Raw genomic sequence first — 26,046 nt, forward strand, 5'->3', positions numbered from 1 at the left:
AACTCAGGTTTGATATTTAGGGCATCTGATATCAGAACGAGATCCACACCTAGATCCAGATAGATTTCATGGTGTCCTAAGTGTCCCCAAACCAAAACTTAGCACCAACTGACAGGTTTTCTCAGGCCAGTTGGTAATTGCTGAACTTGGATTCCAAATTTCTCTCTTGCAGCCAAACCTCTGTATATTTTGCTCAACAACAACAACCCCAACCTAATTTTACAGGAAGAACTGAATGACATAGCCATCGAGGCCTTAAAGGAAAGTGTGATGAAACCACCTTTCCCTTAGGCATCCCAAGGGATGTCCCTTTTTGTATATGAAAAGGAAAGGAATGCCCTAGGGGACTCACTCCCAAACATGGGGACCACCATCATTAACAATCAATTGACAACTGAGTCTTCATTGCCCCATTTACAATCATAACCAAAGATCCATGGGGAACTTTGTGCTCCCTGTCCCTTCAACTCTGCACTCTGCAGGGTTAAAAGTCCTGATCTACAAAAGGGTGACAATTTTACCAAAGGAAAACATGCAAGCCTATAAACTATGACTGCTGTCTAGGGATCTGGGGCAAGCAGAGGAGTCATCATCTTGGCAGGAATAACTGAATTAGATCATCAGGAAGAGGCAGAACTGCTGTTACACAACGGGGGCCGGAAAAGATACCTATATAGGACCCAGCTAGCCCACTTGGGGGCCTTGTGGTAATCTCTTGCCAAACTAAGTGTAAATAGACAGATACAGCAATGCAGGTATGAGAAGAACATGGCGACCAAGTGATTGGACCCCTCAAGAATGACAGTCTGGGTAATGCTACCAGATGAGCCACCAAGACCAGCAGAGGTGATGGCTAAGGGTGCAAGAAGTCTAAAAAGAATAGTACAGGGGAAAGAAAGCAGCAGTTGTGGCCCTGAGGTCAACTGCAGCAGTGGGGCTGGAGTTGATTCTGCTAACCTCCCTCTTTTAAATTTCAGGTCCACAAGAATCCTGGAGGAGCTGCTCCTCAAACATATACAGAAAAGGGGATACAAGAGACCAATGCGGGGGTGGGGGGGAGGCTATACTGAATATTAAGATGTGCCACTCAGATTCTCCTCCAGGGAAGGACTAGCTGCCTTCAGGGTTTGTCACAGCTGTATGAGCTATCAATTGCTGCTATCAAGCTATCCGCCAAACTTAGCAGCTTAAAACAAGAATTTTATCTCAAATTTTTATAGGTCATGAATCAGCATATGGCTCAGCTGGGTGCCTCTTGCTCAAGGTCACTCATGAGGTTGTATCAAGCTGTTGACTGGGGCTGCAGGCTCATCTGACGATTCTACTATGTGGGGGATTTGGAGCATCATTTCCAAGCTTACTGATGTGGACCCACAGCCCCTTACCAAGTGAGCCTCTCTGAAGGGCTGTCTCACAACACAACAGCTGGCTTCCCCAGGGTGAGTGAGCCAAGAGAAAGTGTGATTAGGAGCCCCACCCCAGAGCAGCCACACCCAACGACAGAATGAGGCACAGATAAAAAGGCCCAACAAATTCACTTTAACATGGGTTGTTGACAGGTAACACTCACCTCCAGGATCCATGCCAGGCTCCCTGCCAGGTTGGCTGGGCATTGTCAGACCTGAATCACAGTTCAAATTTTTCCTCTGCCCAGTCCTACTTGCCTCTCCTTCCTCTCATAAGAGTTGACCCCTAATAAACATCTTGTACCCCAAACTCCATCTTCTTTGTGTGTGTGTGTATGCATGTGCGCACAGGAGGTGGCATGATTTCCTTTCCTGTTCTTGCTGAGTGCTTTCCTCCCAGGAGACTCCAAGTCCCTTTTCTAAATCACTACTTCCTCCCCACTGACAAGATCTATAGGACAGTGGACAGGGAGGGTCAGTCACCCTTAAGCCATAATAGTCTTGTAATACTTTTCCCAAGGTAGCAGCTACTGCCTGGTCTTGTATTTAATATGGTTTTGGTTGTAACGATGGTAGATGAGATGGAGAGAAGTTCTCAATTTTCTTGAATTAAGAGGTCTATTCTACACTTAGAAATTTAACCTAAATAGACACAATTAACTTTCAAATGGCGATTTTCTTTAAATTTCACAAAATCTACTTAGTAAACAAATAATGGTATTACCATGTGAGAGGTTCTCCTGTAGATATACATGGAGAGTGGCAAGAGGCACATCAAACAAAGCAAACAACTCAGTTTTGTTTTTACTTTTGTTAATAATCTAGTGATTTAAATGTTTTAAAATTTGGAATGTACATACTACTTAGGTTCCATCTCAAGATATATATTCTTCAATGAAATAAGAATTCTCCAATTCTCTTGAGAGTACATACATGACCAAACATAATACATATAACTTAGAAGCAGAGTTATAATGAAAATGCAAATTAATTCAAAGGTCCATAGTGAGATCATTCGGCCATATGGTCACTAATGAAGTTCCTAATTGTTATAGAGTCAGCACCCCAGTCAGAAGACAAGATGGAAAATATCTGGTGTCTTTTGATTTCCTTATAATATTTTTAAATTTTTAATTAAATTTTAAGAAGTAGTTTCCATCTTACAAATGTTTTTTTACACCATGGAGCATTACAAACTTTGTAACTACAAAATTTTAAAATTTTTTGAATAATTATTTCCCATGTTGTATAATGAAATCAAAATACTACATTTGTAATTTAGCATACAAAATATATACCAATGGAGATTCATTAATTTATTCATTCAGCCAAGACATATTTATTAGCAACCATAATGTGCCAGGAACTGTTCTAGGTCTTGGAGAGATACAGCAGTAACCAAATCAGACAAGATTCCCTGCCTTTGTGGTGTCTCCCTGGGAGACATAAAGTAAAAATAAATAAAATATGTAGTACATTAAATAAGTTAAAAGTTCTAAAAATAAAAGCAGAGAAGAGTGACATGAAATGTGGGTGAAGGGTGGGGAGTGAGAGTTGAAAGTTTAGATTCTGTGTTGAGGAAAGACCTCACTGAGAAAGTGACTTGAGTGAAGACCTAAAGGAAATGAGGAGATGAGCCTCACACACATCTTGGGGGATGAACACCCTCAAGCAGAGACAGCAATTGCAAAGTCCCTGAGGAAGGAGTCAATCTTGCATGAGTAAGAAACAGCAAGGTGGCCAGCACTGCCATTGAGGAGTGAAGAAGGGCAAGATACCAGAGATGAACTCTGAGATAGGGAGGCGGGAAGGACACTTTGAGGGTCACAAGGAGTACTAGAGCCTTACTCTGCGGGAGACGAGGTCTTTGGAGGGTTTTGAGCACAAACAACATGGCAGGATCTCACTAAGTTTTAACAGAATCACTCCAGCTGTCCTGGGGAGTGCTAAATGGAGCAAAATTAGAAATGGGGACCCAAGTTCAGAGTTATATCAAGGAGAGAGGTGATGGGGACTTGTCCAGGATGATGACAGCAGAGCTAATAAGAAATGGTCACTTTCTCAGGTAGACCTCTTCATTCAAGGACTTCAAATACTCACGGTATTTTACTTTACTCTGTAATCCTTGTCATGTACAGAGAGCCACCTAATTGTTTTGTTTCAAAACAGACAATACATGGGACAACCTAGGACAACCCTTTGAAAATTAACCCAAGAAGCCTTAAATTTCCAGTCATTTTCTCCATGCTGCTTCTGCTAATCTCTTAGTCTGTCATGCCTTTTCTGTCCCCTTCCTCTTACTCTATCCTACCCTTGAACTCTATTTACAATGGTTAAATTTATGTGTTAACTTGACTGGGCCAGAAGATGCCCAGATATATGGTCAAGTGTTATTTTTGGTGTGTCTGTAGGGTGTTTCTGGAAGAGATTAGCACTTGCATTGGTGGACTGAGGAAAGTAGATTGTCCCCCCCAATGTAGGTGGGAATCATCCAACCCACTGACTGCTCAAATGTAATTTAAAAAGTGAAGTCAATTGAATTCTCTCTCTGCATGACTGTTGAGCTGAGACAATGGTCTTCTGCTCTTGGACTGGTACTACACTCTTGGTTCTCAGACCTACAGACTCAAACTAGAATTTACATCACTGGCTTTTTTGGGTCTTCAGCTTGCAATGTGGGATTTCTCAGTCTCAATAATTTTATGAGTCAATTCCTTACGATAAATCCTATTTAATATTCTTCTCTCTCTCTCTCTCTCCCCCCCCACCCCGCCAATTGGTTCTATTTCTCTGTAGGACTGAGACTATTAATACACTATTCAACCCCATGCATCAAGACTCATTCTTGAAGTGATACTTCTTATATTATTGCTTTCTTATTTTTTCCAACTAAAAAGGAATCAATTCGTCTTTGCTCCAACCACGGTGTCTTCTATTTCTCTCATTTCTGCCTTTGGACTTGTACCATGGTACAATCCTTACCACAGCCATTAGAATACAATCTTTGTGCCTTCTGGTTTCCAGAACAGTGCTGTGAATATTTCTTGAACTTACTTAATACCCAAAGGGCCTTTGTCTATAATTAGACCTAGCCAAGAGTGAATGCCACAATTCTTTACACACTTGACATTATGATAGTTGTTAGGGATACTGGTATCAACTGTATTAAGTTAGCTCAGTGATTTTTTTTCCTAGGTAAAAAGAGCCAAATTATTAGCACCATAAAATGGCAGGAAAAGAGAAGACTAAAGAGAGAAGAATAAAGTGATGTAGTCATTGGATACCAACCAGGAAAAAGAGTAGGGTCTCCAGACAAGAGCAGAATATAAGATCTGGACTAGACTTAGACACATGGAAGTAAAAATGGGAAAGGACCTTGTCTATAGGACTTAATACCAGAAAAATAAAATAAAATTCAAAATTCAGGGAGGGAAAATGAAAACAATTGAAATTAAAATGATTCTAAAGATTTAAGAAGCTGACACAAACTTACCAAAAAAAAAAAAAAATGGATACAGAGTCCATTAGGAGCAGCTCATTTATTGTTCAAACAACAATTATGGGAATAACAAACCAAATGTATGTTGGAAACATTTATAAGCACTTAATTGCAAAAATGGAACCTATAGATGCCTTTCCCAAAATAGAAATATAATGCCAGTCATGAATAAGTTGAAATCAAGGTCAAGAATATATCAGTATGACACATTTTGGAAGTAGTCACAAAATTCCTAGAAAAAGTTCATTGTTATTAATGTAGGGCAATCTAAAATGAACCTCTTAAAAGACAAGAAGAAATGAGCCAGCACACAGGATCAGATTGTCAAACCAGATTCATATGACTCATATTTTACTCAATATCAAAGCTTGCTAAATAATTATAAGAATATTAGGCATTCAAGAGGCTCAGATGAAGCAGAGTGAGCTCTAGGACATCAACAGTGGCTCCCCAGGTCCTTTCCTCCCACATGGGACATGCATCTCTAGCCCAGGTTAATAAGTTCTTAAAGGGAGGCTCTTGGGTTCCTCATGCAGCAGACCATGTTTAAATTATGAAATGTCTCAGCTTCATACTCAGTAGTGCTCTGTAGCCTATGCAACATTTTCCAAGGAGCCATGTCATTTATCCTGGGTTCCATTTATTGTATGTAATCCTTAGGGATATCCTACTATGGCATTTTAGAGATAAGGTCTGTTCCTCCTAGCAAATAGCTAGTCTATTTACCCAGAGGTCCATTTGTTAAGGAGATTAGACTGGGTCATCTGCCTTCTTTTCCTTCCCTAGGGGACCTTCCTCTGGTGAAGGAAGAGAATGAATCCCATGGATCCTGGCCAGCTGCTTTAACATCTTCCTCCCAGGAAGTTTAAGACATTGTTTCTTATGACAATGTAGTACTTTTTGTAAAAAAATGCAAAGTTAGTTTTGGAAGGGGGTGGGATGGAATGTATCTTAAAAGAATTAAGGTAAATAAGTGTTTATAAAATCCCTGAGTCTCCAATTTAAAGACAAGGAAGTGAGAATGGTATTTGGAGGAAGGGTAAAATAAATGACAATTCTATTGAGGATACTTTTCATAGCATCTGGGGAAACACAGGATAATGTGTTTAAAATTACAAAGAATGTGGAATGTTCTCAAATTATTGGTAGCAACAATGATTCCCAAGCTGGCTTCAGCCATGAACTAGATCACCTCCCTTCACAAACAACTTACATATGTTGAAAAAATAAAAACCACATGTGACAGAATATTAAAATGAGATTCTTCCTGCTTCCTGCAGCTGAACAAGAAGATAACAGATGCTCTATCCCTAGGTGAGTATTACCCATCATGACCTAGAAGCCGTTAGAGAATGTGAGATAACAGGACCCCAACAGCAAAGACTTTGAGGAGTGTCCTGCCAAAAAATCAAGGGCCACTGGAGAAGCTGTAGCAAAGCTGCAGCCTGAGGGAAATGCAGCACTGCAACCCAGGAAGTTGCAGGGGGATGTTCTTAGTGAGAGCGGAAACCCTGAATGTGTTCCCCAGAAAGGGGCAACTTCAAAACCTGCAGGCTCACAGAGCACCAAGTGTCTTAGGAAAAAAACTAATCACGTAATAACTCTCCTGTCCTGTCCCTTTCCTTCTCTCCTTCCTCTACCTCCAAATTTTTGCCATTAGCAGCCTAAGAGAAAAGTAGAAACACTATAACAATGAGGAAACAGAGAGGAAAGATCAATTTTTCTGTATTTAGGTTCTGCCTGCTGTCAGTCTCAAAAGTTTATTATCTGGGACAGGACCTTCTTAATTACCGAGTTGAGATTTGGGGTGTGTGTGTGTGTGTGTGTGTGTGTGTGTGTGTGTGTGTGTGTGTGTGTGTGTGTGTGTGTGTGTGTGTGTGTGTGTGTGTGTGTGTGTGTGTGTGTGTGTGTGTGTGTGTGTGTGTGTGTGTGTGTGTGTGTGTGTGTGTGTGTGTGTGTGTCACCGGAAGAAAATTTTATCCAGTTGTCAAGGTGGGGATAATACCCACTGATTAGATTTAAAGAGACTGTGAGAGACAAAATGAAATTGCTTTTCAATTATACCTTGTGAAAACTGCTTGTTCAATGTATTGGTCATATTTATTTACTAACTTTAATCTTAATATCCCTGCAGAAACATAATTAGTAGAGTTGAAAGTACCTTAATTGGGAAAAAAATGGAAGAAATCCAACTGACTCTAAAGGAAGAGAATATGATTTAAACTATTGTTTCTATTTGTTAAAATAATGAATCAGTAATTGGCATGTAATCAAAAAGTACACATTTGTTATTTTACAAACTGAGGAAGTGCATAGAAGCAAAAACAAAAGAAAAATAATTGTATTTTATCTTGCAGCTAATAACCACTATTAAAACTCTGGATTATATCTTTTCAAGTGTTTCATAGATGGAATTCTCTGTGAATATTTTTTCTACTAAAAACATATCAAAATTCCATGTCAACAAATATAGCTTTTTAATTTTAAGGGTGGTAATATAGCCCATTTTAGTTAACCACTTGCTAATATTAGATATTCTTTACAATTTTACATTATTATAAACATCACCCTTTATACTCATTATATATTTCCCCCACTTTTCCACTCATTTTTAGGATGAATTCCTAGCAATAGAACTGGAGGTTCAATATATACGACTTTTATTTATGTCAATAAATATTGTTCCAGATAACTGTTATATTAACTCCCACTTCATCCTCAGCAATTAGGAAGGTAATCTTGATATTTACCTGAGAATTGGAAAATGGTACCTCATTTCTGTTTGTATTAGGTTCATAGGGCGGCCATAACAAAATACCACAAACTGGGTGACTTAAAAACAACAGAAATTTATTTTCTCACAGTTCTGGAAGCTAGAAGTCTATGTACCAGCACGGTTAACTTTCTCTGATATTTACAAGAGAGAAACCTTTCTTGCCCCTTTCTGGTTGTTACTGGTGGCTGGCAATCTTTAGCTGCTCCTTGGCTTTTGCAGCCATATCCCTCCAATCTCTTCCTCTGTGGTCACATGGTATTCTCCCTGTATGTCTCTGTCTGTGTCCAAATTTCCCTTTTCTAGGAACATCAGTCACATTGGATTAGGACCAACCCTAATAACTTCATCTTACTTGATTATATTTTCAAAAACCATATTTCCAAATAAGGTCACATTCACAGGACTACGAGTTTGTACTTTAACACATCTTTCTGGGAAACACAATTCAACTCATTACACTGTTCTAATCTATATTCCTCTGATTACTAGTAAAGTTGAGAAATTTCATATTTTATTTGAAACATTTTCATGCTTGATCCTTTGTCTATTGTTCTAGTAGAGATATGTATTTTTAAAAAGTTACTGGCAAAGTCTTTTCATAAATTAGACATGTTATTTTATAGTTTATATGTTGCAAATGTTTTCCCATTTGTCATTTGCCTTTTAATTTTCCTTATTATTTTTTTCCTTTACTACATAAAAGTTCAAAATGTTTTCTTAAATCTAGCAACACTTTCCTTTGTGAGCTCTGATATCAGTGATAAAAATCCGTCTGAATAAAATATTACATTGATAATCATGTAATTTTATTCTAAGTACATTTCCAATTTCATTTTATTAAATATTTTTAATTTATCTGAAATTTATCTTAAGGAAAGATGTTTATATAAAGTTCCAACTTTGTACATAGAAACTATGAGATATATAATTATATTGTTAAAGTCTAATCAGCCAAAGACTAGTACAGGAACAAGCCTGTAGTCCAACAAAACCAGATTTATCGACTCAGTGTGACAAGGCACTCCAGAGGAACCACGGAATGCTGCCCTTCACCAGAGACAGAGAGAAGGAGAGAAAATTCTTTTGTAAGCTTTGAGTTCCTACACAAGTATTCTGAAGAGGAGATAAGGGGCTCTGGGATCAGTTCTGAATTGGTTACTATTTCTGAGGTGGGATTGGAGAAGCCGGATGAATTCGGATTGGGTGCTGTCACCAGACAAGGATGGCTTAGCAATTGTGTATCCCAAGTAGCAGACGGGTGCAGCAAAGTGGTCTGGGGGCATCATTAGTACAAAAACGGTAGTTACACAAAGAGTATTTATTGTTTTGGCATTTTTCAGGTGTTGTATCACCTCAGAAGAGACAGTGGTTCCTGTCAACTTTGGAGCAGGCTTTTTCTGGGTCTGTACCCAAAGCCTGATGAATGGTAGGACTACCTTTTCCTTTTTTTTGTATAAGCTGATTTTCACTCTTTCAGTCGCAGAAAAGTTTCTACTCTTTCAATATATTTATTACATATTTAATATACATATTTATGTATTATATGTATAGATTTTATAACAACCCATTGGTCATACTTTAACCCACTGATCTGAAGTGCATTATTAATCACATTTCTATATATATTTGAACATTTCTATTCTGTTTATTTAATTCTAAGAAGGTTTCTGATTATAGTGGCTCCAGAATTCTATTGTTTTGATTTTAAAAAAAGAGAGACATAATATTCTCTTTCTTAATCTAATGTCTGATTCTTATTTTCATTTATCTTGAATTACAAGTTTAATATTAATATTGCAAAACATACTTAACAGTTAGGATTAACTTCAACTGTAAGTGTGAGAAACCCCAAATAAATGTTAAGTCTTTTAGAAGGTTAGTGGTCTAGGACAGATAGGGTGCTCCCCTGTCAGGGAGCCAGTTCCCCCTGTCTTTATTACTAAGTTGTGAGTAGCCTTAAGTTTATGGTCCTGGATAGTAGCAACCATGTTCCCAGCTGCAGAATAGGGAGAGGAATGAAGACTGAGGAAGGGATGAAGAAGAAAGCAAAGAGCACATATATACTATTTCTTAAGGAAGGCTTTAGGAAGCTGGTATGGGACAATGCTGCTTACATCTCATTGGCCAGAGATGTCACATAGCTAAACCTACTAGCATAGGAAGCTGATAAATATGGATTTTATTCTGGGATACTATGAGATTAGCTAAAAATTCCATTATCATGGAGGAAGAGGAGAGGAGACAAATGGGAGCAGCTAGCAGTCCCTACAGTAATGTACCCAGTATCTCTTCTCCAATTCTTTTATAATATTTATTTTTTCATTGGTATCAAAATTTTTCTTTTTTATATTTGTTTTTTAATAAATTTTTATTGAAATATAGTTGATTTACAATGTTGTGTTATAGTCAGGTGTACAGTAAAGTGATTCAGTTTTATTTATATATAAATATATACATTCATTATATATATATTCACTTAGATTCTTTCCCATTATAGATTATTACAAGATATTGAGTATAGTTCCCTGTGCTATACAGTAGGTCCTTGTTGGTTACCTATCTTATATATAGAAGTATGTATATTTTAATCCCAAACTCCTAATTTATCCCTCCCCCCTTCCTCCTTGGTAACCATAGGTTTGTTTTCTATGTTGGTGCGTCTATTTCTGTTTTGTAAATAAGTTCATTTGCATCATTTTTTTAGATTCCACACATAAGCAATATCATATGACATTTATCTTTCTCCGTCTGACTTACTTCACTTTGTATGATAATCTCTAAAGCTTTTGCACAGCAAAGGAATCTATAAACAAAAAGACAACCTACAGCATGGGAGAAAATATTTACAAAGGATGCGACTGACAAGGGCTTAATTTCCAGAATATACAAACACCTCATATAGCTTAACATCAAAGAAAAACAAACAACCCAATCAAAAAATGGGCAGAAGATCTAAACAGACATTTCCCCAAAGAAGATATACAGATGGCCAACAGGCACATGAAAAGATGCTCAATGTTGCTAAATTATTAGAGAAATGCAAATCAATACTACAATGAGTTACCCTCACACCAGTCAGAATGGCCATCATCAGAAAGTCTACAAATAATAAATGCTGGAGAGGGTGTGGAGAAAAGGGAACCCTCCTACACTGTTGGTGGGAATGTAAATTGGTGCAGCCACTATGCAGGACAGTATGGAGGTTCCTTATAAAACTAAAAATAGAGTCACCATATGATCCAGCAATAGCATTCCTGGGCATATAGCTGAAGAAAGCTATAATTTGAAAAGATACATGTACCCCTATGTCCACAGCAGCACTATTTACAATAGCCAAGACATGGAAGCAACCTAAGGGTCCATCAATAGATGAATGGATAAAGAAGATGTGGTGTATATACATAATAGAATATTACTCAGCCATAAGTAAGAATGAAATAATGCTATTTGCAGCAACACGGATGGATCTAGAGATTATCTTTTTTATATTTGTTATAGAAGAATGTACCAGCAATAATTTTCTAAGTTTTATTACTGTCCCAAGGATTCTCTCTATATCCTCCACAGAGGCAACCACTATCAAATCTTTGACTATTACATTCCAAAAATCATTTTACAAAACATTAGGTTTATGCTGCCATTTAAAAAATGTTTCTGTTTACTATGGATGATAAGGAGTTAGCTTTTTCACCACCACTCTCCCTCACCCACATATTTCCCATCCACCTAGGATCCAGTTAATTATAATTGGTTAGATCAGCATTCATTTTTAATGTAATTATGATTAGGTAAATGTTAAAAGCTGAGCCATGTAGTATAAGCTGATTTCATTTTTTTCTTTTATAACCTCTCCCAATTGTTTTGTTTAGTTTTCTAATTCTTCCCTATATTATCTACTATCAGCCATTCTCTCAATTTCATCTTCTTAGACCTCTCTATATCCCTCTGCTCCAATCTGTAGTGATGTATCACTAGTACACATCTCTCATCCTTGTATTTCCCTTCACTATCACTAAGAGGATTCTCCTTGTCTCTCTCCTGTATAATATTCTCTGATTCCTGATACCAGGTTCCTCTTTTTGGTTCAATCCCACTTTTTGATAGGATTGAACTCTTCCAGTAGGTAACTAAGATTGTTGTTCAAAAAATGAAGTTTTTCAGAATTTTCTTTTTTGAAGGTATGATAGAAACTTGTTCTTAATCTTAACTTCATGTTTGAAAATATATGTTGAAATTCTTGATATCTAAAGGATAGAAATAATTTCTGGACTTGTTATATGCTACAAACTCCTTATAAGTCTCTTACTTGGATACAAATATCTCCAAGAATAAATGAAAGGTTTTATCATCTCTAAAATCCTAAAATAGAGATTTTTAAATATCTTGACCTGAATTTACTTTCTAAATGACATATATAAGTACTTTCAGTCTTTGTGTGAGATTGAATCTGGCCTCTTTGTTGGCACTTTTATGTCTAAGGTAGAGAGGGCACCAGCTCTCTGGAGAGACAGATTCAGAAAAGCGTTTTCCCATATTCAGGGGAACCCATCAGAAAAAAAAAAAAAATGTTAGAGAAAAGCCCACCACTGACAGGCTTTCCATTTGGGTTAGCCATGTACTTGATCTTTTCCTGCTGAGACAGCTGAGTGAGTGCTGGTATGGATTTTTGACAGGACGAGGGTCTACACTAGAGGGCTCTTATCCCTCCTATGGACAAGATGTGCCTTTCCGCGTACAGAGTTTGCTTAGATTTCCATTTCTTACTTCTCACAACAGCACATGGTTTCATCTGGAAGAAAAACTGGAGTTAAGCTGGTTCCACCTGTATCCACGTAGCCATATTTACTAAAAGTTTATGACATATTATAAGTATTTTTTGCTTGCTTCAGCAAGTGGCTTCGATTAATTTTGTTTACCCTGATCCCACCACCCTTTGACAGTTGTACTCTTTTACTGGAGGAAATTTTTAGAAATTTGCTCCTCTTAGAGTTCCCTTTATCTCAATTTTTCCCCCCTAAGGTAAAGATAGAATACTATCCGTACGATAAATTAGAAATTCATCATTTTGATTTGAAATTTTGGAGAGAAAATACAGCACTACTTTTTAGAAATTAACAGAATGGTAATAGGTTTTTTTCCTATTTCACCAGAACTGGTTACTAGGATCCAGAGTTAAGGACAAAAATTTGCCAAGTTTCTGATATTCTCAAGAGAACAAAATTAAAGAGGAAAGAAAAACCACTTCAGAATTCATTAGAAGACAGACAAACTATCTCTATTACCTTCTACTGTTATCCCAGAGCTTCCTAACCCCAGTCTATACACATTGAAAACTAAATAGGAGAGAGATGTGAGAGGAAGGGAGTCACAGGAGTCTTGAGATATTGGCTGTATTCAGAGGAAGAGTCCACAGAGTTGAGGGAAAGGAGATCCCAAAGAATCACTCACAGAGGTTAAGGATGCCAGTGAGTAAGGAAGACTGGCATTTCATTCCCCATTAGAATACTTCTGCAGCAGCAAATTTTCTGATCTTCTCCTGCATTTATCTGAACTAGTGAGAAAAGAAGAGAGAGACAGCAGGGCAGAGAAGAGTTCAACAGTGTAGCAACCTGCAGTTCCATCATGTGGCATGGTAAGTTTGTGGCTCAATTAGATACAATGAAAGTTAGCCTGACCCCTATCCAAGATGACCACCTGCTGGAAAAATAACCCTAGTAACGAGCAGCTATGGGTACCCTGCTGGGGTATACATGAAAAAGCAGAAGTGGAAAAATCTTGGCAGTAATGAGGATGTCCCCATAGGGCACCTGAAGAACTCAACCATGCCTTCAATGAAAATGATAGCATTTGGGCCTGCTGGCAAGAGAACATCAATGGCCAGTTAGGATTCTCCAAAAGAACAGCAATATCAGAGAGAAGACCACAACACTAACTATGAAAGAGACACTTGTCCCTTTCCACCTTTCTTATTCCCTCCTCCCAGACTCCAACCCCAAAAGAGATATGGATCCAGAAGTGAGAGGGGGGAAATGAGTGGAGGAGTAGACTGTGCCTCCTTTCCACTTCAGGATGAAGTTCAGGTATTCCTGGGAAGAGGGGAAGAGATGATAATGAAATTGAATATAAGGTAGATGCTTTTAAACTGGGTTAGCCATGTTTTAACTAAAAATATCTTTTTAATAATGATCAAAGAGTTATGGGATCTGTCTGAAATAGCTTTAGGGGATGATAAAGGGAAAGTCTGCATGGTCCAGTTGGGCCAGCAACTGGAGTAAAAGATTAGACAAGCATTGTTATGCTCATATCCTACTGGATTTAGCCTATTAATAGGAATAAATGTAGAAGAAAACAAATATGAAATAATATAACTTTATAAATAAGTCCAAAGAGCAAAGAATATAGATAAATTTTGGTTTTATTTGGAATTATAGGGGTGTGGGCAAGGATGTCAAAAGAGATGCTGAGGAATTTTAATAATTTACAATTGCCAATGAACAATTTTACATCATATTCTTAGAAATCAGCTTTTGGTGGTCATAAAGTGAAAAAAATAACCTCAGAAACATTTTCATGCATTCTTTTCTTCAACTGATTGAACATCTCTATGTACCAAACACTGGCTAACTCACTAAGACACAACAGAACTCCTCCTGCTCTCCTGAAATCTATGTTTTTTCTTCTAGATGATCAGAAGAAAGAGCTGCTTAGGACACTTAACAAAGGCACAGAAATCCCTACGATCCATGATCTTTCATGTAAGGGAAGAGAGCATTGTCTAAGCACCTGTTATGTGCTAAGTGCTTTTATGATCATTATATAATTTAATCTTTAGTGTAAATATGAAGTATTTGTCCCTATGTGGGGAATGAACAAATTGAGGCTTTGAATCAGTAACTTGCCTAAGTTCACTCAGCCACATAAATGTCAGAGCAGTAATAAGACACCAGCTTTATCTGGTTCCAAACCCTGTGCTTTTTCTACTACGATCATGCAGCCTCTCTATGAAATAGCTTCATAGAAACAAACTAAATCTGTAGAAGAGATATTGACAATTTACAATTTGGAGATCAGAGCATTATGGGACCACATTTCTCATGAGCATTATGGAGAAAATTCCATGTAATATGGGGTCACTTTGGATTTTATCCTTAAGGTGTAATTCCCTACTAAAGACCCATAATAAAATGAGTGCACGTGTAACTAAAATCATATAACTTCGACAAAAGCATTTTGAATTATTTAGAGGAAATGTACTTATTATTTTAATAAGAACTTCCATTTATTGTAGAATTTCCTAATATAATTGTTGTGACCCCATGATTTTCAAATATTTACAGAAATTAATTTCCTTTGTTGCATTATCATATTGCCTAGACAATTTACAACTGTTCCCCAAACATGAAAAAGAAGAAAAAAGCAATAATAAGAAAAAAGCAATAATAATCTTCCCAGGATAAATATTACTATAACCCCTAGCATGTAATAACATATATCACCCTTTTGTATTGTCAGAGAAGAATTATCATAAGGACAAAGTAGTTAGAAAGGCTACATTCTGACCTCTGGTATATACTGATGTTCCCAAATATTAAATGATGCCAGAGGAAAATGCTTAAACAAGTTATTGTTATTCTTATCTATACACATCCTGGCATTTATAACTTTAATTAGGATGTACCCAATTTCAAACATTTATTTATCCATCAAGCATTTATTAGGAAGCTACTCTCACTTGGGTTCTATGAGACATGAGAAATAAGAACAAATAGAATCTCTACCAGTAGACGATTAAAATGAAGCAAACACATGGAATATATACACAATTTCTATAAGATATAGTGTGAAAAGTGCAAGAAGTAAATGCAGAGATATGAGAGTTCAAAGCAGTGATTACTTTCAGCCAAAGGAATCACGGATGACTTTTTGAAAGAGGCAGCGTTTGAACTAGGCTTAAAAAAGAACTTTGAAACTTATCACATGCTTTTTAGGATTTAAGTGAGATTAAATTGTTTTCCTCTTTTGATTAAATTTATATAACTTACTTAATATCTTAGTAGTAAGTCATCTGTATATTCCTGTAAGGAAAAATACATTTAAAAAAATATTATGTTGGGGGCTTCCCTGGTGGTGCGGTGGTTGGGAGTCCGCCTGCCGATGCAGGGGACCCGGGTTCGTGCTCCGGTCCGGGAGGATCCCACGTGCTGCGGAGCGGCTGGGCCCGTGGGCAGTGGCCGCTGGGGCTGCGGGTCCGGAGCCTGTGCTCCGCGGTGGGAGGGGCCGCGGCAGTGAGAGGCCCGCGTACCGCAAAAAAAAAATAAATAAAAAATTATGTTGGATTCAATTTACTTGTATTTTGTTCTGAACTTTTGCACACACTTATTCATGTATATTCCAGAAGACTGATGGGTGGTTTTCTTTCAATGTACTATGTTTATCAAGCTTTATTATCAGGTTAACATAAATCATGTAGCATCCCATCATTTTCCATATACTGGAAGAATTTATCATGGGAAATCATAGCCCCTTGGAAAATAAGAAAGGATCCTGGTAAACCTATCCTGCTTTGGATCCATTTTTCTTAAGGTAATTGGAAACTCTGATGGAATTTTCAGTTTCCTCCATGGCTATGGACACACCAATAGCTCTGTTTATGTTTGTTACTTTTTCCTAATTGTAGTAATCAATATTCTCTAGAAAGTGGTCCATTTCATTTCATTGAGATTTTAGAATTCATTTTCATAGAACTTTACACAGTTTTCTTCCTCCTTACAGTCTTTTAATAGACTTCTGTCATTGTAACATTGTTCTTTCTCTAATTTTGTTAACTGAGTCTTTTTAAAGGTTCTTGGTTTATTTATTTTCACCAAGAAGGCTGGTCCTCAACATGACTGAGATTGGGAGGCACAAAGGTGGGCAGGAAAGGATATGCTAACTGGCTGGAATAAAGACATTAGAGGTAGAAAAAAGGAAGATAATATTTTTATTAAATGAGATACTTCTTTAGCAGTAAGAGAAAGAAACACAAGATTGGTTCTTCCATGGATAAGAAATATTGTTTGTATTGATAACATAATAATGTTTTTTAAAGTACTATTATCCCCACTTAAATGAGTATTGTACATTAATAGGCAAGCACATTTATCAAAATAAATGTCTTCAAATATAGGTGGTGTGGACTAAGGCTTATATTTATCCAGAGAAAAGTACACTGAAAATCAAGACATGTGTGGGCTGGTAATGATATAAGGCTGGGAGAACCGTTTTTAAGTATTTTAACTTCCTCTTGCTCATCCTATATCAGTAGGGGATGATACTGGCTCCATCTTTAGCTTCCAAGGGTATTTCGATGATGAGTAAGGAAACACACAAAGTATTTTGAATCTTTATAAATGGGTGGTTAATTAGAAAAATGCAAAATTTTCTTTTAAAATATATTTAAAGACACATCTTTCCTGGCTAATGTTAATACATTTGCATCTTCACCAGAATACTTATGACATGCTTTAATTTCAGTGTTTCTGACCAAATTGAGTGAAATCAAGGTTATTAAAGAACTGCAGCCTCAGTTTGAAACATCTCAAAGCAGCACTGTAATTCCTGTCTTAGGTACCGGCAACTGGCAATGTTCAATGTCAGACTGTCTCCATACTGAAATAAGTAGAGTCATTTCCCGAGGAAGCCTCCCTTATTTACATTGTTGGCCCTCTCCCCCTCTATCAGCAAGCACAAGTACAATGAGATCCCGGAACAAATGAGCTTATTAAGATCATGCTTAGACATATCGTTTTTCAAATCACACTCTACAAGACAGATATGCTGGCAAAGCTGTAATAAACATCAAGGCTCAAGGCATCCACCATTCTTTTCAGCAGCCCGATGGCTTGGCTAGAAAAGCTTTTCATAAATTTCAGTGCACACCTATCAAGTGGCAGGTGTGATAGTCTGCTACTGCGGAATCTAAGCTGTGATTTCCGGGCTGGCAGCACCGTTATCGTTTTCAGCACAATCATGTGCTTTTCTCTGTTTGTGACCAATGAAATCTATGTGATCACACTGAGAATCCGCGAGTTTTGGAAGACCTGCCAGGGGTATTCATCACATAGAGATTATTTTAGATTGGCTGCCATGAAGTCTTATTTCCCATTTCTTAACACAATGGGGTTTCATGACGATGACAACTGAAATACATTCATTTGTATATGGGTCTTGTCCTTGTTGCAGTTACAAACCCATTCCACCTTTCCTGTAGTCCTTTAACCTATCACAATCAATCTTCTACATGAAAGGACTGCAGTGCTAATTAAGTCACATTTTATGTTGGGGAAAAATGAGGGGAAAAAAAACTTTTATTTTAATAAGCTAAATTTGTGAGTTAGAAATAAACTTTTGATTCAAATTATGTGAAATAAAATTGTATGTCATATACATGTATATATATGTATGCGTATATGTGTGTATGTGTGTGTGTGTGTGTGTGTATGTGTGTGTGTGTGTGTGTGTGTGTGTGTGTGTGTGTGTGTGTGTGTGTGTGTATGTGTGTTTAGAAAATTTCTGAAAGGAAATTCAAACTGTTTATAGTGACACCACTAAAGAGAAAGGAAGATTTGGAGACAGCTGAGTCAAGAATCTTCCATTTTCTTCTCTGTATATTATGGTAATTCTTGGATTTCTATGATAATATATTCATATATTCCTTGTATAATAAAAAAGTAAATTTTAAAAGAAAAACCTAAATATTGATATCAAGAAGAGAATAGGGCCCCAAAAGACCATACTTAGATCAATAGCGCCATATGTTTATAGAGTGCTTTCATATATATTGTATTGCTAAGTCCTCACAGACACTTGGTGGGATGATTGAATAAGATAGTAGCATTCTCATTTACATAGGTAAAATCTGAAACTTCATGAGGCTCAGAGACATGGTTAAGTTTTCAGTTAAGTTTCTAAGTTGGGAATAAGAACCTGGTTCTTCCAACATCTGGTTGAAGCTTCCATTGCCTACCCTCCACTACCTCATTTTCTGCTCTGAAAACGATATTAACAACAAATATATTCTTAGTGTTCCTTCTATTTGCTATAAAACATTTTTTCCCATTTTTAAGTACTTCTGACATAGATATATACACTGCGTAGATATTTCAAGTTACCAATAGAATCACAGTTTTATATTAATCAAACAGATCAATCATTTCATAGAATTGCTTAGATATAAACAGATTCTGGAACATGCACAAAATTTTAATACCAAACTTTCCGATGAAGAAAAAAATAATTATGTATGGCACAACTTTTTTTTTTGCAAAATTATGGCAAATGCAAGGCCTCTGGTTTGTTTAGTGGATGTCTGCCATAAATACTATTTAAGAAAATAACTCTTAAGTGGAAATATTAGTTTGCACTGATGGCATAGTCTACTCTACCAGAATTAATAGCAATTCAGCAGTTGAGAACAGGCACATTTTTAAAACATTAATCACTAACGAATAATTACTTAGAGCAAAAGTTTCATGTGAAAATTTTAGGAAAATGCTTACCTTCCCTGTATATCCAAGTCACTGCCCTTTTATGGTAATAAAATAATCTATAATTATTTTGCTTTTCTCAACCCCTTTTGCAAATGATTTAGAAGAGAGAATAGATATTGGGAAAGGACTCACATTTGTTTTGATACTAAAACATAACAAATATTCCAAGCTATATACACAAGGACTGCATTCACATACTAAAGATTCCCTGTGACCTAGAACCCTCACCTGCAACCTTGGCACTGAGTTTAGTGATTTCCAACTTTGTTCCTGGCCCTCTCAGGAACTACAATTGAGGGTGTGGTTGAGAGAGAAATGTTTGGGGGGGATTAAAACTCTCCAGACAAAGTAAAGGACAAAGTAAAATGACAACCATCACAGCTACCAGATAGCTGTATCTCACGTGCTTTATCAAAGCACCATGCTGCCCTTTAGCGCTGTCACTGTTTGAAACTGTCCCCTCTGAGCTTTCCTCACAAGATCAAGTACAAGCAAATACTTGACTTCCCTTTGGGGCTGCTACCTGTGCCTCTGAAGTGGAAACATCAGCTTACTCTCTGCCAACTCATAGGGTACGCTCAGTTCAACATTCACTCTGGCAGACATTGACCAAACTCATTATCTATTGAAGAAAAAGACAGTGTTATTCTTTGTAATATTGGAAACACAACTGTAAAGGGGAGATGGTAAGTGACTGCCATAAAACAATGGTTACCTACTGCTCCATTCCTTCCCCAAGTGAGCCCACAGCTGCTGCTGGCCCAGTGACTCTTGGGAGTGGCCACGCATTTCCCACGACTGCCTGCTGAACTGGAACATCCATGCCCTGGAGATGACTGTGATTTCTGCATCCTGTACCTTCCCCTGAAGTTCCTAAATCTGCACTAGCAGTTATCGATCTAGGGCCTTCCTGACTTACTGAATGGAAGAGCTACAAGAGTCCTGTCTCCTGTATCTGTGAGTTTAGCGGCAACACAATTCATCACATTTAACAAGAAATGGCCATTTTGATATTTGTCTTTATTTCCAACATTTTTCTGTCTTCCAATAATTGCTAAGATGTGTTTAATATGTATGAGGGACACTTTTAAGAGCTTTACATTGGTTAATTAAATAATTTAATCCTCAAAACAACCCTAAGAGAAATATGCTACTATTATCCACATTTTATAAATGAGCAAATCGAGGCACAGAGAGGCTAGGGAATTTGCCTAAGAGCAGATATATAGTAAGCGTCACCTCGCTCTTGAGTCTGGGGTCTGAACTGCCACGTGATGGTGTTTCATTTCCCGATTTCTCTGCCCACTGGTTCTTCCTCTGCCTGTATTTCCATCTGGACCAGGGCACTCAAAATTTCTAGGTTCCCCAGACATCTTATAAAGCCTCATGTACTGAAAAATAAACTAATTAAACCACTTATCTTGAAATTAAAAGCTTTGAAATTTTATTTTATTGTATTTGAAAACCTAAAAAAGTGACTAAAAGCTGGGCTTAGTAATTATAGTATTTTCCCCTAGAATGCTTAGGTGGTATACTCCCAAAGCCAAGCACTTTTTTGAGAATTGATATATTTTATAAACTATCTTTTACCTCAGAGTCCTAAGAAAATGGGAGAAGGCACATCTAACCTTGAAATCCCTGCTGACCTTCTTAGCTCCTTGTAAGAAATGGTCTAGTTCTGTGCACACGCACCTTTTCTTTCAATAGCTATTGAAGTTGTCACTTGATGAGGGATTGAGAAGGCTTGTGAATAAAGCAGAAAGGACACTTGCACTAATTCCATCTCCAGACTGTGACATTCTATCTCAGATGAAATAATGCAACAAATTATGTGTTGATTTTTAGAAAAGGTTTAATGGAAGCTCTGGCACTTAAATGAATCTACAGCTTGTTTCCACCATTAAAGGGATGTTTCAATTAACATCTTACTCTGCTACATTTTGGTCGAGCATTTTCCTCTTTCCTTTTACTCCCCTGGGGCTAGGAGCCCAGCACTGCTCTGGGTATCAAAAGTACAGAAAGAGTGCCTATGGCATTGTCCCTGCTCTCCAGGATTTCAATTGGTTTCTACAGCAATTTCAGCTCGCTGAGACACGTGGCTTCCAGGGGCAGCTTCACGTTCATATTTTAGCCTGCCAACTTCCCAAGCTCGAATTTTAAGTCACATTAATTGTTCCATTGTCCTCTCTAGCTGTCATCCCAATGGCCTCGGAAACAAATACCTACATCTTACCCTAACTGGTGATCAAAAACTGTTGAGTAAATGAACAAAGCAGTGGAGACTATCAATCCAAAGGAAATGCTCGTTAAATGCTGACAGGGAAACCATTAATACTTGAATAGTTGCAGAGAGTATAATCAGACTCCTGATTAATTCAAAACTGTGTTCTGCGGGCAGACTATACAATCCTGAACAAAATGGGGCTTTTCCCAATCTGGCTTGATCCCTATGAGGTAAGGATTTAAAGGGGATATAGGACCTATAAATAGTCCCTCTGCTGCAAGGATCAATAGTTGAGAAATTTCAGCAGATGGTAAGTAGCTCAGCTGGTTCATTTCTCTGTTGTTCTTGCAATAAAGACTTGGCTGACTGCCTTTAAAAAAAATTTTTAGGGCTTTGTTGCAATCAATTTGACATGAAACTGTAGTTTTTACCTAAGGAAGGTGTGGGATGATTTTTCTTCATTTGTAAAATATAACCACTGTGATAGTTGGTGAATTGTAAACATGCTAATCGTCCCCTAGCTGCATTGCTAGGTTTTCCTCACACGTTAAGTCATCTACTGGCTGCAGTTCTAATATCCTTCACTGAAGGTAGGCAACACTAACTATGTAAATACTGCTTTATGGGCACCCCAACGTCCTGATTCCATTGCTATTTGACTGCATTGTGTAGGGAAATAATATAAAAATCTAAGATACCTTTACAGACAGCTAGGTGAGCAAAATACTATTTAAAAAAGGGAAAAAAAAAACAGCTATCATGTACTGAGCCCGATCACATAGTAAATGCTCAGTAGGTGTTCAGTTTCATCGTCAACACCATTATTGACTCTGACAGAACTGCGCTAGTACATTATATATTGATACTTTGGGAAAATTACTTTTTACAAATGTGTGAGATAAGTACTATTGTTGGTTCCATTTTTACAGATAAGGAACTGAGTTTAAGAAAGACCAAATGACTTGCTCAAGTTCACTCAGCTAGTCAGCTGTCCAAACAAGATGGGAACTCTGGTCTGTCTGATTCCAAAGCTAAACTCTAATGTGGACCAAGCTGCTACCGACATTGAGATGCTGATTAAACTGTTAGTTTCGCAGATAGCATGGAAAGCCAATTTGCAGTCACTTTGGGGTTAAATAATACATTCAAACCTTACTTGCTTATTGTGGCAGCTCACAATAAGGTAATTATATATATATTATGGTTCTTTTTTTAAAATAAGAATGGGGTCACTTTTTATATTACATCTGTAATTCTTTTTTTTACTTACTATCTCACGCACATCCTTTCAAGTTAGCACACACTGATCAACGTATTATTTCTCATAACTTCATCCCATTTCATAGTAGAATAAACCATCTGCATCTGAACATTCCTCTGTTAGAGGGCATCCGGATTGTTTCCAGGTTTTGCTCTCACAAAAAATGCTACTATAAAGAGTCTCTATAATGTGTACACGAGATATATACACAGTAACAGACACACATGTACATATGTGTGATTATATATATATATGTGTTTGTATACATACACACACACACAAACACACACACACACACACAGATACATTGGAGACTTTATTCCCATTGATAGATTCCAAAAGTAAATGGCTGGCCAAATAGGTATAAACAAGCCCAACTTTTTCTAAACTGTTCCATTACATTTTATATCCACCAGCAATGCATGTGAGTATGTTTCTGCATTTCTTCTCTATATCCAACTTATTACTATTTTTGGTTTTTGACAATCTGATGGTAAAAAAATGATTTCAATATTATTTTTATTTTATATTTCCTGATTAATGAAGATGTAAAGATATTATAGTTACATTTTACTATTTTCTACTAAATATCATTATATTAGTTGTCCATTTTTCTATCTGGCTGTGCTTTTATTAAGTTGTATAAACTCGTGGTATAATACTGCTAAGGGCTCTGAAGATCTGAGGTTTTACCCTACTTGCAAGGGAAAGATTAATCTGCTGTAGTTTTGTGGATGCTGGCAGAAGACACAAGATGCCTCGGCCAGAGACAAAGGGCACTATTTCTAATATCACAGGAGGCCTCGTGAGTGTCACCATATTTGTGTCAGTTCTCCTGCCTCCCAGTCCCTCAGGGGTGCCCAGATGATGCCTGCACAGTCAGTGGGTTGTGCTACAAGAAAGAGACCCAGGCCATAAGCATGTCTGCCCTTTGCTCTGGAGGGAGACACTATCTCTATCTTCTTAGGCTATCTGCTAGACATACACCTTTGAAAAGATTAGTCCTGAACAAAGGGCAGTTAATGTCTCATTCATAAGATGTACAGAAATGCAAAAGACCCACGGAGAGCTGGCTCCTAGCCATTAGGGAAATCAGCCTTTGATCAAATATATTGCATATGTTTTCTCTTAATCACTACTTATAATAGCATTTCTATTTTGTCCTTGTCTGTCCTCCTTCCTATGGTCCTTGGTCTGCTATGTATACTATTCTCATGTTAGATCTAGTATAATAACATTGAAATGATTTCCCTAATTTTGGATACAAATTACTGCTTTGTTCCTGATCAAAATGAAAACAGATATTGTCTAATTGCCACTTTACGAAAACTGCCATTTTATATGTCCATTATTTCTGTTCTGTTTTTGCCCTGATAAATGAGGAATGAAAGGCATAGAAGGGAAAGCCCATGGGGACTTTTTCCCAATAAAAGTAAAGACTTAAGGTTCCTAACTATTTTCTATCAACTGAATTGCTGCAAATTCAAAGGATTAGCAATATCAGAAGAAGATATAGATGCTGCAGAGAAGAAGATACAGATGCTGGAGCAGATGGATGTTTTGTGGCACTTGAAGCTTCTATAACTTTGCAGGGGGTAGTGTTTGTAATTTTGTATTTTCATACTTCAAACACAGCATCGCTCTGGCCTGTACACATTTATATGGGTAGTACAAACAATGTCCTGAAATGTCAGCCAAGCTTGTTCAGATTCATGGTAAGTCTGCTCTATCTGGTAAAGGATGTAAAAAAGAAGGTTGAAGCCAATCACAATATGAAGTTTTTGCTTTTCTAGGCCATAGTGCTGCTTTATCGTTCAGCTCAATATGCAGCTTTGGCCCCTCATGGAAAACATTCCACAGCCTCTGTCCTTTCTGACCTTAGGTTATGCTGAACTGCAGTTCAAGATGAATGACGTTTTGTGGAGTATATCCACTGAGTGCAAAAATTATCACATCAGATCCAGCAGGATTACCTCAGTACTTGGGGCTGTGGTCCAGGGGAGGGATGGATCTTACAGCAATTCATCCTGTCAGGTGCCTTCCTGTGACCTCTCAAAGGTTTGTAAGGTGAAGTCTGTGCTAAATGGATTTGGAAGGCAAAGAAGGAAAGCAAAGAGTTGCAGAAGTACCACAATATAAGGAGTGACATTTAGAAATGTGCATGAAATGAACTGGGATAAAGTATTTTCAGATAGCCTTCGTTCTTCCTGTTTTATCTTTCTGATTGTTTATATATGTCTCATATATATATTTTTAATATAACAACAACTGGCAGAGCTGCCTCTTTTTCTTTGAGTTGCCCTAGTCACTTGGTTCATGTTTCATAATTAGCTTTAAAAAATAAATAATATTAATTGAGTGCCTAATATGCACATGATAGTCTATAAACAATAGACACGTTAAAAACTATTACAACACTCCCAAGTCTTACTGAGTTTACAGTCTTCTTACAGAAATAAAGCCAGTACACAGATATATCCAGTGCCGGGTAGACTATGCCTAGTGGCATGAGAGAGCAACAGACAGTTATTCGAGTTTAAAGGAGAAATTCTTCTTAGAGGGAGTAGCATTTAAGATGATACCTGGGGCTTCCCTGGTGGCGCAGTGGTTGAGAGTCCGCCTGCCGATGCAGGGGACACGGGTTCGTGCCCCGGTCCGGGAAGATCCCACATGCCGCGGAGCGGCTGGGCCCGTGAGCCATGGCCTTTGAGCCTGCGCGTCCGGAGCCTGTGCTCCGCAACGGGAGAGGCCACAACAGTGAGAGGCCGCGTACGGCAAAAAAAAAAAAAAAATGATATCTGAACGATGAGGTTGCCTACCAAGTAGACACAGAGGAAGTGTTCCAGGCAGATGAACGGGCAAATCCTGGGGAGCAGAAAATTGCAAGGAACAGGAAATAGTCCAGCTTCAGTTGGAAGATATACTAAAATTAAAGAGATTGAGCAAGAAAAGTGGTGGCACTGCATCACTGAGATCTTTGCAATCCTGCCAAGTGTAAAAACACTAAGGCGGTATAGTCAATGGGGAGCCATTTTCTGCAGGGGAACAGACTGAACACAGAAGTAATTTTGGAAAGTTAAACTGAAAGAAGTATGTAGAATAGGGGAAAGAGATGGGAAAGTACTTGGAGGCCAGGTTAAGACCTCAACAGAGTACACAAGGCATTGTATTGGGTATGGAGGTGAAAAGGCCATTTGTAGATCTCCTTACAGAGATTTAATGCCATGACAGGAAAGGGAGGGGCAGGGAGAAAGAGGATGACAATTTTCCGGGAATCTTGCAGCTCTGAGATCCTAAAGGGCAACTTATTTTATTTGTACGATGTTACCATGTTGACTATGCATTTTCTCTC

The sequence above is a fragment of the Lagenorhynchus albirostris genome, chromosome 6 (assembly GCF_949774975.1).
Source record: "Lagenorhynchus albirostris chromosome 6, mLagAlb1.1, whole genome shotgun sequence".
Lineage (NCBI taxonomy): Eukaryota > Metazoa > Chordata > Mammalia > Artiodactyla > Delphinidae > Lagenorhynchus > Lagenorhynchus albirostris.